This window comes from Peromyscus leucopus, chromosome 3 (genome assembly GCF_004664715.2).
Source record: "Peromyscus leucopus breed LL Stock chromosome 3, UCI_PerLeu_2.1, whole genome shotgun sequence".
NCBI lineage: Eukaryota > Metazoa > Chordata > Mammalia > Rodentia > Cricetidae > Peromyscus > Peromyscus leucopus.
Genome location: NC_051065.1, coordinates 74,347,305 through 74,359,906, shown reverse-complemented (window position 1 = coordinate 74,359,906; position 12,602 = coordinate 74,347,305). Strand labels below are relative to the sequence as shown.

General features: G+C 41.6%; 1 protein-coding gene across 2 annotated transcripts in view; it reads right to left on the bottom strand.

Moving 5' to 3' along the window:
• Window positions 1-10,970, bottom strand: part of Itprid1 (ITPR interacting domain containing 1) — a 121,145-nt gene extending 110,175 nt beyond the window's left edge. For both annotated transcript variants that reach the window (XM_028864096.2, XM_028864097.2), the window contains exon 1: window positions 10,547-10,970. The gene's annotated coding sequence lies outside the window, so the exon portion shown is untranslated. The remainder of the gene's footprint in view (window positions 1-10,546) is intronic.
• Between the last annotated feature and the right edge of the window lie 1,632 nt (window positions 10,971-12,602).

Genomic DNA, 12,602 nt, shown 5'->3' with positions numbered 1-12,602 from the left:
GAATGAAACAGTGATTTCATCTGACCTTGGATTCTGTGTTCTTAGTAAGTGGAAATTGTGACTTATTCATCTTTATAATGCCTATTATGTCAAACACTGCATCACATATCAGAAGTTATTCACAAAGTACATTGTAAAAGTAAGCCATTATAAGTAAATGAATTCAATAATGACATTTACCAATTTAATTCAATTAAATATTTGAGTGTCTACTGTGTACAAGAAAAAATTTAAGAAGCTTAGAGTTGATTGTGAGAAATTATACCAATTAACTACAGAGATGTAGGAGGATGTGCATCCTAACAGAAGCACAAAACCATTCTTCAAATGCTATGAGCAGAATCCTTTCATTTGTGAATACGTTAGTATTCTTAGAAAGGAGACATTTTGATTCTGGCCCCTAAAGGTTGAGAGACAAATAGAAAAACTTTCCAGAAACAGGCATTAAAATATTTTATCAACAATAGAATACATAGACTGTTAAAAAGTGGCTTGTTGTAGAATATTATTTTAAGATGTATTACATTTGTTTATATTGTAGAATAATGGTGCAAAGATGTGTTACATTCTTTTATGTTGCATTTGTTTAACTCTGTGAAGCTGTGTTACTTTGCCTGTTAAAATACCTGATTGGTCTAATAAAGAGCTGAAGGGCCAATAGCAAGGCAGGAGAAAGGATAGGAGGAGCTGGCAGGCAGAAAGAATAAAAAGGAGGGGCAAGAAGGAGAGGAGCAAGAAAAGGGGGAGAGGAGGACTCAAGGGCCAGCCACCCAGCTACACAGCAAGCCATGGAGTAAGAAGTAAAGGAAGGTATACAAAAATAGAGAAAGATAAAAGCCCAGAGACAAAAGGTAGATGGGTTAAACTAAGGCTCAGCATTTATAAGAAGAATAAGCCTCGTGTGTGATATATTTGTGAGCTGGGTGGCAGGCCCCCCAAAAGAGCGAAGAGTAAAAACAACCAACAATGGTAGCTTTGTGATTAATATATGCTCTTTAGTGTTAAATCAGATGCCATCTTATCTGGTGATAATTATGCTTAAGTGACCCTTCTGTTTGCCTCTATCACACTTCCTTCCCATGTATCTTTCCTGTTGTTTTTAAAATATGATGGTCAACTAGGAATTTCCAACCTAACATATAATCTCTACAAAAGGTATGCAAGTAGCATTGTACTTGGTGAGAAATTTCTAGCTGCCTCACTAAGACCAGAAACAAGGTAAATATTCCTCTTCCTACATCCTTTTCCAATATTGTACTATAAGTAAAATAGGTGGTTAGAACAAAACAGAATCAGAAACATTTACTATTGATCTTGAAGGAGGAAGGGACACTAGAACAGGCAATGGTTGCCTTTTCAACAAAGGACACTAGAATAATAAGACTCTGCATGCAAAACAATGAATCTGGTCACAGCTTTCACCATGCAGAGAAAAATGAAGTCAATATGAATCATAAGCCTAAATGTCACATGCAAAATAAAAAAATAGAGAAAAATGTCTAAATGACACTAACAGCATAGTTTAGGAGAGAAAGAAGTTATAAGCTAGGTATTGTTGAAAATATATAAGCTTTCTGTGTAAAAGACATTGTTAAGAGAAAGAAAACAAGACAGACCAGGAGAAAATACATGAAAAAGACATTATCTCATAAAAGACCATCATCAATGAGCAACACCTGTTGAACCCTTATAACTAAATGAGTAGACTAAAAAAGTGACCAAAAGACCTTAAGTGATACCTCTTTAGGATATCAGGGAAGAGACACAGATGATAAATACACATTGGAAAAGATGCTCCATACCATACCTTGTCAAGGAAATACAGACCAGGTACACATACATGTAGATGTAACCAACCGTCTTATTAAATAAGAAACAGAGAACCAATGCAAAGAAGAACTCCAAGAGATCAGAGCTAAGAGCCTTACCCATCCGCTGCAGCTAGCCTCTTCAGCCAAGAGAGACCTACTTCCTGTGTATCTTTATATAGACTTTCTGTTCTGCCTTCTCATTGGTTGCAAACCCAATCACATGACTGCCTCGTCACTGCCTGTTTGTACAGACCTCCAGATCTTCTATGGTTGGTATTGAGATTAAAGGTGTGTGTCTGTACAATGCTGGCTGTACCCTTGACCACACAGACTGCCTACCAAGTGCTGGGATTAAAGGCATATGCCACGAACACCCAGCTCTGCTATGGCTTGCTATTAGCTCTGATCCCCCAGGCAACTTTATTTATTAACATACAAATAAAATAAAATATCACCACACACACACACACACACACACACACACACACACACACACACACACCTATTAGAGTGGCCCAAACACTTCTGAACACTCATTTGACCTTGTATGGACATAGCTGTAGAGTATCACGAATATTTATTCACTGCAGGCAGGAGTAATAACTACTGTAACCACTTTGGAAGACAGTTTGGCCATTTCTTACACATGACCCAGCAATCACACTCATTTTGTTTACCAAGTAGAGTTGGAAGCTTATACCCATATAAAAACTTTCACATGGGTGTTTATGGTACCTTTATTCATAACTGACAAAACTTGGGAAAAAACAGGATGTTCTTCCCTCAAGAGGTTGTAGGTTTTTTGCGTTGTTTTGTTTTTTACTCTTTGGGCTCTTTTGTCTGGCTGTGTAGCTGGGTGGCTGGCCCCTGATGTCCTCCTCTCCTCCTTTTGCCCCTCGATCTTTTTTTCTTCCCAAATTTCTCCTATTTATTCTCTCTGTCTGCCAGCCCTGCCTATCTCTTCTCCTGCCTTGACATTGGCCATTAAGCTCTTTATTAGACCAATCAGGTATTTTTAGACAGGCAAAGTAACACAGCTTCACAGAGTCAAGCAAATGCAACATAAAAGAGTGCAACACATCTTTGTATCACACATCTTAAATTAATATTACAGGTGAATTGAGAAATAGGCTATGGTTTATCCCAATAATAGATACAAACTACCAAGCCATGAAGATATCAGGTAGCCATAAATGCATATGATTAAACAAAAACAAGTCTGCAAAGCCACATACTGCCTGAAAGTAAATGTATGGCTTTCTAGAAGGAGGAAAACTATGTATTCAGAAAAATAGCAATAAGCATTAAGGGTTAGGGCAGAAGAACAGTGAATAAAGAAAGCACAGAGGATATTCTAGTTTAGTGAAATGTCTCTGGGTAAAGCAATAATGTTTTATTAAGTGATGTTATGCATGTACTTATGCCCATAGAATGGACACAGGAACGTGAGTAATAATGCAAAGTGTGGACCTTGGGTGATGATGCTTTCTAAATGTGGTTTCTTAATTGCCACAATATGTTGTCCTTTTGAGGGATGTTGACAATGAGGAAAGCTATAAATAGAGGGATAGGGATGTATGTGAATTCTACCTTCTTCTATTCTTAGTTGTGTAGCTAAATCTGCTTTTAAAAATAAGGCATGTATATTAAATATTACATACAATAAAATATTCCATATACAGTATCTATTCAAGGAGAATTGTATCATATTTCAATCCCATAGTTGATGATTATGATGACACCAATGATAAGGGACACACAGAAAAGCAACAAAAACAAAACAAAACAACAGCAAAACCCTAAAAAAATGGCTGGTAATTAAAAAAGATAAAGAATTAAGCGTGCACTTGTGTCTAAATCCCTTTTCTACCTGTATTATTTGAAGAGGTATTCTTAATTCCTCCACCATCAATCTACCAACATCTTTCCTTTCTCATCTTGACCATAACCACTGAATCTCAAGGAACCAAGAGATGGGAGGAGATCTTACTCCTGGTAAATGATCATATAAGAGACTGTAAAGGCATCACCATGTTTTCCTTTAATGATTATATTCAGATACCAAAGCGTGCCCTAGAGAAAATGCCCACATGTAGAAATAGGTTGCTGGTATGTTGTTGAGGAGATGCCTGCAGGAAGACAGGAGATTTGAATAACCTTAAGGTGCTTTCCAACTTTTAAATTCTGACCTCAAAGTCCCCATCTCTCATTTTATAGAAGCAATCTTAAGTGTAGGCTTCCTTCTTACCCTGATTTATGACTGTGTTTTACCAGCTCAGCTACAGAGAAACTCATTAAAAGCAAAGGAAAGAGGACTGTCAAAATAAGTTCTAGTTACACCTGTTCTTCTAATTGAAATCCTTTTGCATTGCCCAGTATTTTCATAAATGGCCATTAGAAGCTTCTGCCACCCAATAACTCATGTCCCCATTCCCAATATTCCCGATGACCCATGTTTTAATCTTTAATCTCTAACAGGAAATCCAAAGCAGCTTTCCCTTACTGTTGTTGACTATGAATGGCAAAATAACAGAAATTGTTATAGATAGGAAACTAACTAAGGGTTTTGTAGGCCCCTTGGAAAGAGAAGCCAAAGAGTACTGACAGCACTGTTTGGGTCTATGTGACATGCATGGAAGATACAGCTGTTAGACAAGGTTTTGTCTGGAATAAGAGTCATGTGTATGAGAGAGAGACAGATTTGAAGAGGTGACGGCAGTGAGGGGGCGATGTAGATGTCCCTGCTGCCACCCAGGGCAAGTATCTGGCTCTGGGCTGCTGCCAAGGGCCATCACTTGGTCCATGACTCAGATGAAGGCAGAGAGGAGAGAGCCTGACAGAGTTGGCCCTGCCCCCCTCCAGCTGAAGCACTCAGGAGAGAGGGCCCTATACCTCACCTGGGCAGCACAATAGAGCTGACTCTGATGGTGTGAGAATGGGAGAGTAGGTCATGCCCCTCTCCTCTGCCATGTGGTAGTGTGGGCAAGAGAAAGATGTTCTCCCCTCACCCCTTGACAACAGCAGCAGGTGGGGGACCTCACCCAACCCCTCACCAGCTGCAGCACTCAGGGGAACAGGCCATCTGCCTCGCATGGGCAGCACAGTAGAGTTGACCCTGTAGACGGCGGTGTGGGTGAGCCAGCCCTGAGGGTGTGAGAGGGGCATAGCTGGTACCACCTCCCTCATCTGCAATGCGTTGGTGGGGAAAGATGTCTTCCCTTCTTGCCCCTATAGCCTCCAGCTGGCAAAGGAGCTGACCCCTGTACCAGGTGCTTTCCCTGTACTAGGGAAAGCTGGTCCTGCACCTCATCTGGGTAACACAGCAGAGCTGACCCTGTTGACAAGGGCACAGGTAAGCCAACCCTGAGAACACAAGTGTGGGAGACCTAATCCAACCCTTAACTGCCATATGGCAGTATGGGTGGAAGAGAGAGATGCCCCAACCCCTGTCCATCAACACCTGAGGCAGGTAGGAGAGCTAGCCCTGAGGTCAGAAGAGCAGGAGAGCTGTTCTTGCTCTCTATCAGCTGCAACATATGGGAGAGCAGGCCATGCACCTAGACTGAGTAGCACAATAGAGCCAACCAACCCTTTTGGCACCAGTGTGGGTGAGCATGAAAGAGCTGTCCTCATTACTCATCTGTCTCATGGCCACATGGGCTGGGGAAAGATATGCCCATGCCCCACCCGGGGCTGCCCATCAACACCTGAGGCAAGTGGGAGAGCTGGCTCTGAGGTCATAAGAGCAGGAGAACTGTTCCTGCCCCTCATCAGCTGAGCACTCTGGAGACCCCAACCTAATCAGAGGACATGAAATTGGGAGAAAGGGCCCTGCCCCTTGCTCATCAGTGCAAAGGGTGAATTAGCCAGGGCAATGCTGGAGAGTTCACCATGGTGGTGAAGACACCGGAGAGCTGGTGGGCTGACCCAACCCTGCAACTACCCAGGCCTAGAACTAGGGTTATGTGTTCGTCCACCTCAACATCCACCCCATCTGTGATCTTCTGGGGCACAGGGGTGGGGTGGAGGTTGGTCCTGTGAACCCAGGGCTGCAGGATCTCTATGACACAGAGCAGCAATGGGACATCCAGGAAAAGTCTGAGTGAGAGCCCAGTGTTGATGGTGCAGCAAAGACCAGTGGCCTCAAACCAGACAAATGATTCTTTGGGATGAATGTCTGCATGCAAAAATGTGTCGATAAAGGGGTTTACTGTGTGACTCACTGTATCACATTGCAGCTTCCATGAGGAGATTCTCTCTTTCTTCTCCCCATTCACTCCCCTACCCTCAACTTCTTCTCTTAAATTTTATTTTGTTTTATTGGGGGGGGTGAGATTGGAAGAAATGATGTGGAGACATGATGTGAAAGACATAAAGACTAAATAAAATGAAAGTTAGAAAAATTTAAGGCTAGCTATTGGAAAAATGAAGATTATATTTGCTTATTTCAGCCACTTGAAGACAAAAACTAAAATGATGAAATGTCAACAGTTAAAAACAACAATCAATGTACAGTGGAGTCAGAAAGAACAGTTAAAGAGACAGGAAATGCAAGCTGGGGTCATGTAGGCCTTATATATCTGTGAAAACACTACAAATATGTTACATTTACATAGGAAATGGTAGACAAACTCTAATGGAATGTTCTTAAAGTACAGCTGGTGGTACTTAGAGGAGAAAGATTTATGAAAAAAAAGAACAAGAGAGGCAGGCTAAAATGAAGAAAGATGTACCCTTGGAGAAATACTTTTAAAATACAGCTATATCAATATTAATTTAAAACAAAATTGAACTCCAGGTAAAAGGTATTAACTTGACAGATAAGCATCTCACCTTGTAAGATATAATTATGTGTTGCATAGCAACAGAGAGAATCTTAGAAAGCTTTATTAGGTGGCTTTTGCCTAGGTATGAGCAGCATAGAGCATACACATGCAAACTATGACAGCCATGACATCAGTACTGTGTCATTTTATGGGTCACTGGCATATATTCTCACCATTAGGCCAACATGTCATTGTATAACATGTGACTGTGTTCGTTTTACAGAGAGATAAATTATAGACATTTGTACCTAGTATATATCTTCTGAAAAAGTAAAACAAGACAGAAGAGGTGATTAAAGTAGAAATTGGGACTGCAATTCATGCTAAAAACTTCATATACATACACACACACTCATAAAAAGTAAAAGCTAAAATGGACTCAGAAGGAAACTCAAGGACAATTGTACTCGAGTTTGAGAAAAAGAAGTCTAATCCCAACAGAGTAGAGATAAAGGCGCTCTGAGCAGTTACTGGGAGTACATGGAAAAGGGAAGGGAAAGGCGGCCGTGATTTTGAGTTAATGATCAAGAAAGGCAGTCAACCCAGCCCTTTACTTGCCTTCTCCCTGAGTAGCATTCCCTATCAAGAGAATGAACATCAATACCTCCCCCCATGGCATATTATCAGTAAGCTATCATGTACCAGTCCAGAATTAATCTAAAATTATGAAGAAGTGTCAGGTTAATGTTTAAAACAAACTATTTAGTAAATTATCTTGGAACAGGAAGATATTCATTTGGGAAACAATAACTATTTAAATCCCTACTCCATACAGCTGGCCAAAATAAATTAGAGGTGAAATCATAAGGTAAGAGGTGACAGACAGATGAGCAAAACTATGAGAAACACAAGAAAGTATTTCTATAACTTAGGGTAGAAAAGTTCTGTTTAATCAAGATAAAAATGAAAAACCGTTTAGAGCAAAAGATGGCTATACCAAGATATGAATGTTTATGAATAGCAGGATGCTATGTGTGACAAGGAAGGCAACAGCAAAGAAGATGCATAAAATACAAAGATAATCAACCAGAGTAGAGGCCGGCAGGATGGATATGGACACAAACATCAGGGGCTGCCACTGTTTCTGCTTTGTGGATGTTTTCTATGCAAGTTAAAAGATCAATTCTCCCAGAACCCCAGAAGTTTGGATCTGCTGTAGTTTCTGCTATAATTCAAAGCCCCAAGGAAAGACTCCCCACATTGCCCTAAGTAGGAGGCTGTGCTGGAGAGTTTTGTTTTACCTTGACATATGCTAAAGTCATCCGAGAGGAGAAAAACCTCAATTAAGAAAATACCTCCAAAAGGTTGGGCTGTAGACAAGCCTGTAGGACATTTTCTTAATTAGTGATTGATATGGGAGGGTACAGTCCATTTTGGGAGGGAGCTGTGCCTAGACTGGTGGTCCTGGGTTCTAGAAGAAAGCAGGCTGAGCAAGTCATAAAGAGCAAGCCAGTAAGCAGCTCTCCTCCATGACCTCTGCAACAGCTTCTCCCTCCAGGTTCCTGTCCTTTCTGAGTTCCTGTCCTGACTTTCTTCAGTGATGAACAGGGTGATGTGGAAGTGTAAGCCAGATAAACTTTTTCCTTCGGAAGTTGCTTTGGTCATGGTGTTTTATCATAACTGTAGTAACAGTAACTAAGACAGAGGCTATGACTGTGGAAGGCTCAAGAGAGTCTTGCAGTCTCCCTGGGCTCAGACATGCAGAATCTGTTGGAAGACTCTTGATGGGGCAGGACAAATAAGAGAAAATGTCTCAAACTTTTCAAGGCACGTGTTGAGTAAGAGGCAGACGCCAGCCATATCCAGGTAAAGAGGCCCGAGAAATATCTCTGCTAATGAATAAAGGATGTTCCAGACTGGAAATGAAAATATGACAGGCCACATAAACATCTCAAGTCCAAGTTTGGCTGAAGGAGGATTCACAACCTCTGCCCCAACCATCCAAAGCCAGTGGAGCTGAAACCAGAAGTAACAGCAAATCCTTAGTAGAGGAGGCAAACAGTACAACTCCTCATGGGCAGAGCAAATGGGAAGATTATCAGAGACTACAATAATTATAAGAAATATACTGAAGTTCCCCTTTTCATGTATGTTTTCCTTAAAGAAGCCAATTCCTAACTTCCATTGGAAAGCCTAATGGATAATACCCACAAACGTAGTCCACAGTCTCTCTCAGTCTCTCTCTCTCTCTCTCTCTCTCTCTCTCTCTCTCTCTCTCTCTCTCTCTCTCTCCCTCCCTCCCTCCACCTCCTTCCCTCAGTCCTTCCCTCTCCCCCTCTCTTTCCCCATTTTTCCCTCTCCCTTTCCCTTCCCCTCCTCCCCCTTTTCCCTCCCTTCCCCCCATCTCTCCCCTCTCCATCTCTCTCTATATTTCTCATTATTCCTGGGTTTATTTCTCCCTCTCTCCAGCTTCAACAGTTGGGTGAACTTCCTGTAACCTCCAGACATACCTCCTGAATGTCTCCCATGATCAAGTCCCAGAAATGTTGGGATGTCTATGGGAGACATATAGGAAGTATTCTATATTGGCAAACTAGATGCTAATTTTCTATGTATTATTTTATTATTTTTAAATATTTATCAACTTGTTTGGGTTAGTTTCACAATACACCTGGGACAACCTACTGACTAGTGAACTCAGTAGAATTCCCATTGTGCTTAAACCTTGTTCTGATATTTTGGGCAGCGTTTCCTAAGTTTTTTTGGATACACAAAACATATCTGTGCCCCACTCCCTTGGGCTCTTTAGAGTCCTAGAGGAGGTTGTTCTAAGGGGTGACTAGCCACACTGGGCAGCCAGGAGATGAGTGCAGGGAGTAGAGCACTCTAGCAGACGTACGTGCTTAACATCACGATCATTTGGAAACTGTTAAAAGGGAAGTATGCATGTCAACTGAGTGAGGCGAGAATCATTGAACTCTGAACTCTTCTGATCGCTTCGAGGTTTGCTTCCCATCATAATGTCAGAATTCCAATATGAAATCTTTCCCTGCATGTGGTACTAAGGCAATGATAAATGGGAGATTTTGCAGTAAAAATTTCATAATGAGATGTTTATGTTTGTTTATTCCCTCACAGCCTTCTTCAGTTCCTATCTTTTTTTAATCAAGTTGCCTGGTTCAGCAACTAAATGTCGTCAGTTACATTTGAAGTTCCGGTGGAAAACAAATAATCAAAATCCAAAGCACACAGTTTATAGCACTAGTGTGGCCAATGAATTATTTGGGACAGACTTCAACAAGTCAAACAATCAAATAAAAGTTGTAAATCTAAGAGTCAAATGTAGCTAAGACTCCTTCATTTTATCTGGTAAACCTGTCTTGAAGGAACAGTCTCTCCTCTGTCAAGATTTTCACTTCCATAGCATGCTGTGTGCACATGCCCATGCATGTATAGAACACACACACACACACACACACACACACACACATCCCACATGGCTCTAGTACATTAAATTCACTCTTCATGTTTAATGAATTCATTGATTAGTTAAAAATGAAAATAATCAGTGGGAAAAAAAGACACAAAGACCCCAAAAAGCAAAGAAGAGTTATCAAAGGAAGACAGCGTCATTTCTTAATCACTCCTGAATACACTTCTGGAAACAGTATTGAGTCCTTAATACAACCTGATGAGTTTGAGCCTAGAGCCTAGAGCATTAGACCTTTCCATGTTAGTAGTGGCCACCCAGGCAGTAGGGCATGAAGGCATGCAGGCCAGGATCCATGACAAATGGACCACATTACCTACTGCTAAGAGCTTTCTTCCTGGGAGCCACCCTGTTCCACAGCTGCAGGTAAGGACTCTCAGAACAAACTCCAGCTTCCCTCTCATTCCAGCAGAAAGGAAATGAGAGGAGAGCTCCACCATCTCCCCACGGGCTGGGATAACATGGACTGTGAGACTTACTTCAGCAGATAAAAGAGGCTCAGCAGAGAAGCAGGAGTGGAGCTTGCTGTAGTTGCTCTGAGAATGGGGAGGTCTTGGTACTTTCTGTTTTCTGTCTTCACCATCACTAAGATGGAAAAATCCTGGTGACCAAAGTGACCCCGGTTTCTATCTGCTCCTATTTAAAAGCAGATCATTATGAAAGCCCAGAATGATCTGCTTGCCAAAAGTCATTGTCAAGTTCAAGATGAAAACCCACTATGATTCATTCCCTATCCCTTCCTCTCTACAAGAAAGAAAAACAGCAGAAAATACAAATGACTGGAGTTATTAGTCACAAATCCTGGGCTGTGAGGAAGAGTGTGGGAAATGATACAATGGGTCTGTTGTCTTTTTATTTCTATGAAACTGCCTGTTCCTTCAATGCCCTTTGACACGTTGGCTGTGGCACCTGGTCTGAATGCAGTGCTGGACAACACTTTCCTGAGGAAGGCAAGCAACTTGTCTTCATTTGGTTACCATGGTTATGGTACTGCCTGTTACCAATCCAGTGATTTGCATTGCAAACCATCACTGGAAACAAGGACAGTGGGACTTGGTATTCAGGTCTGAGAGATTCAATACACAGAAACATCAACTGGAAAGTTCCAACAGAATTAAGTATAAACACACACACTGCTCCAGTTCTGAAAAAGTGACCTAACTAAGAGGCCATCCCAAGGGCTCCTACTGTCCATAGCACTTCAGTGTGTGTGAGATGCACTTAAGTAAGTTGAGGCGTTAACTGTCTAAAGGAAGAGATAAAGAAGTAAATCCAAAATAGTAATATAGTTGCTTAGAGTGTGAGGACACTGCCCAATTGGAAGTCTGCATGAAGCAGCCTGGGAATTCCATTTTCTAATGTTTGTCCTGAAAAGGAACAGGAGTCAGACAGGATGTGGCAGGAAGGGGTAAGATCTAAAATCAGATTCTCTCCAGTTCCTAGGAGTCCAGGGAAAGGTTTGAAACAGCAAGCCTGGCAGTAATGCCACACATTGAGAATTTTGGTTCAGTAGTCCCCAAACCATAGTGTGCACAGAAAGTCCTAATTCTTTGTAGCCTGGAATGGGATTAACAGCATGAATTGGCCAGGTCTTTAAATCCACTCTAGCTAGCCCCATGACATTTCAAAACCCTTGTTTCTAGCTGTGTGCTTCTTCTCCTGGAGGGGTTCTCACCTGTGTCTTGACATTGTTCTTTTATGTCCACACCCTTGCCTCACAGGACACAGTTACATAATATCATGATTGAGCTGGGGAGCTGTGCTACTGGTCCCACTGCCACCTGGGAAAACCCTTCTGCTGAGGTCATTGGGATGGTGATAAGGGCTGAGCAGTGGTTAGTGCTCAAGACAGATCCTGGGCTGGGAGAAAAATTCACTTCCCTATCACCTTCATCAGATGAAATTCTTTACAAAGACAAATTAAAGTGATGAGTGATTCTTCTTTTTCACAGAATGAGATCAAAAGAGCTTCAGAATAACCTGTTCCCATTTCAATGGAAAATACAGCCATGAGATGACAGTTACTACTGTCATTTATTGATCACTTGTGCCAAGACGCACACCAGAAGCTTATGTCATTATCTTATTTGATTGGTGAAAGTTACTGCTGCATAATTTTATAGATGAAGAAACTGAGGGTCCCATATGCTAAACAGTTTATCCCCAGTCACTCTGTGAGTTGTGGCCAAGCATACCTGACCCAAATCTGTTCTCATTTGCTTTCTATTGATATGATAAAGACTGACCAAAAGTAGCTTGGGAAGAAAGAGTTTATTGGCTTACACTTCTGTACCATAGTCCATCATTGAGGGACATCAGACAGGAACTCAAGATAAGAACCTGGAGGCAGGAACTGAAGCAGAAACCATGGAGTAATGCATCCTACTGGCTCTCTCCCTTTGGCTTGCTCACATTGTTTTCTTGTAGCACCCAGGACTTACTTGCCATGGGTTGGCACTGCCCAAAGTGGGCTAGACCCTTCTACATCAATCATTAATCAAGAAAAAGCCCCCTTTGATATTCCCACAGGCCAAT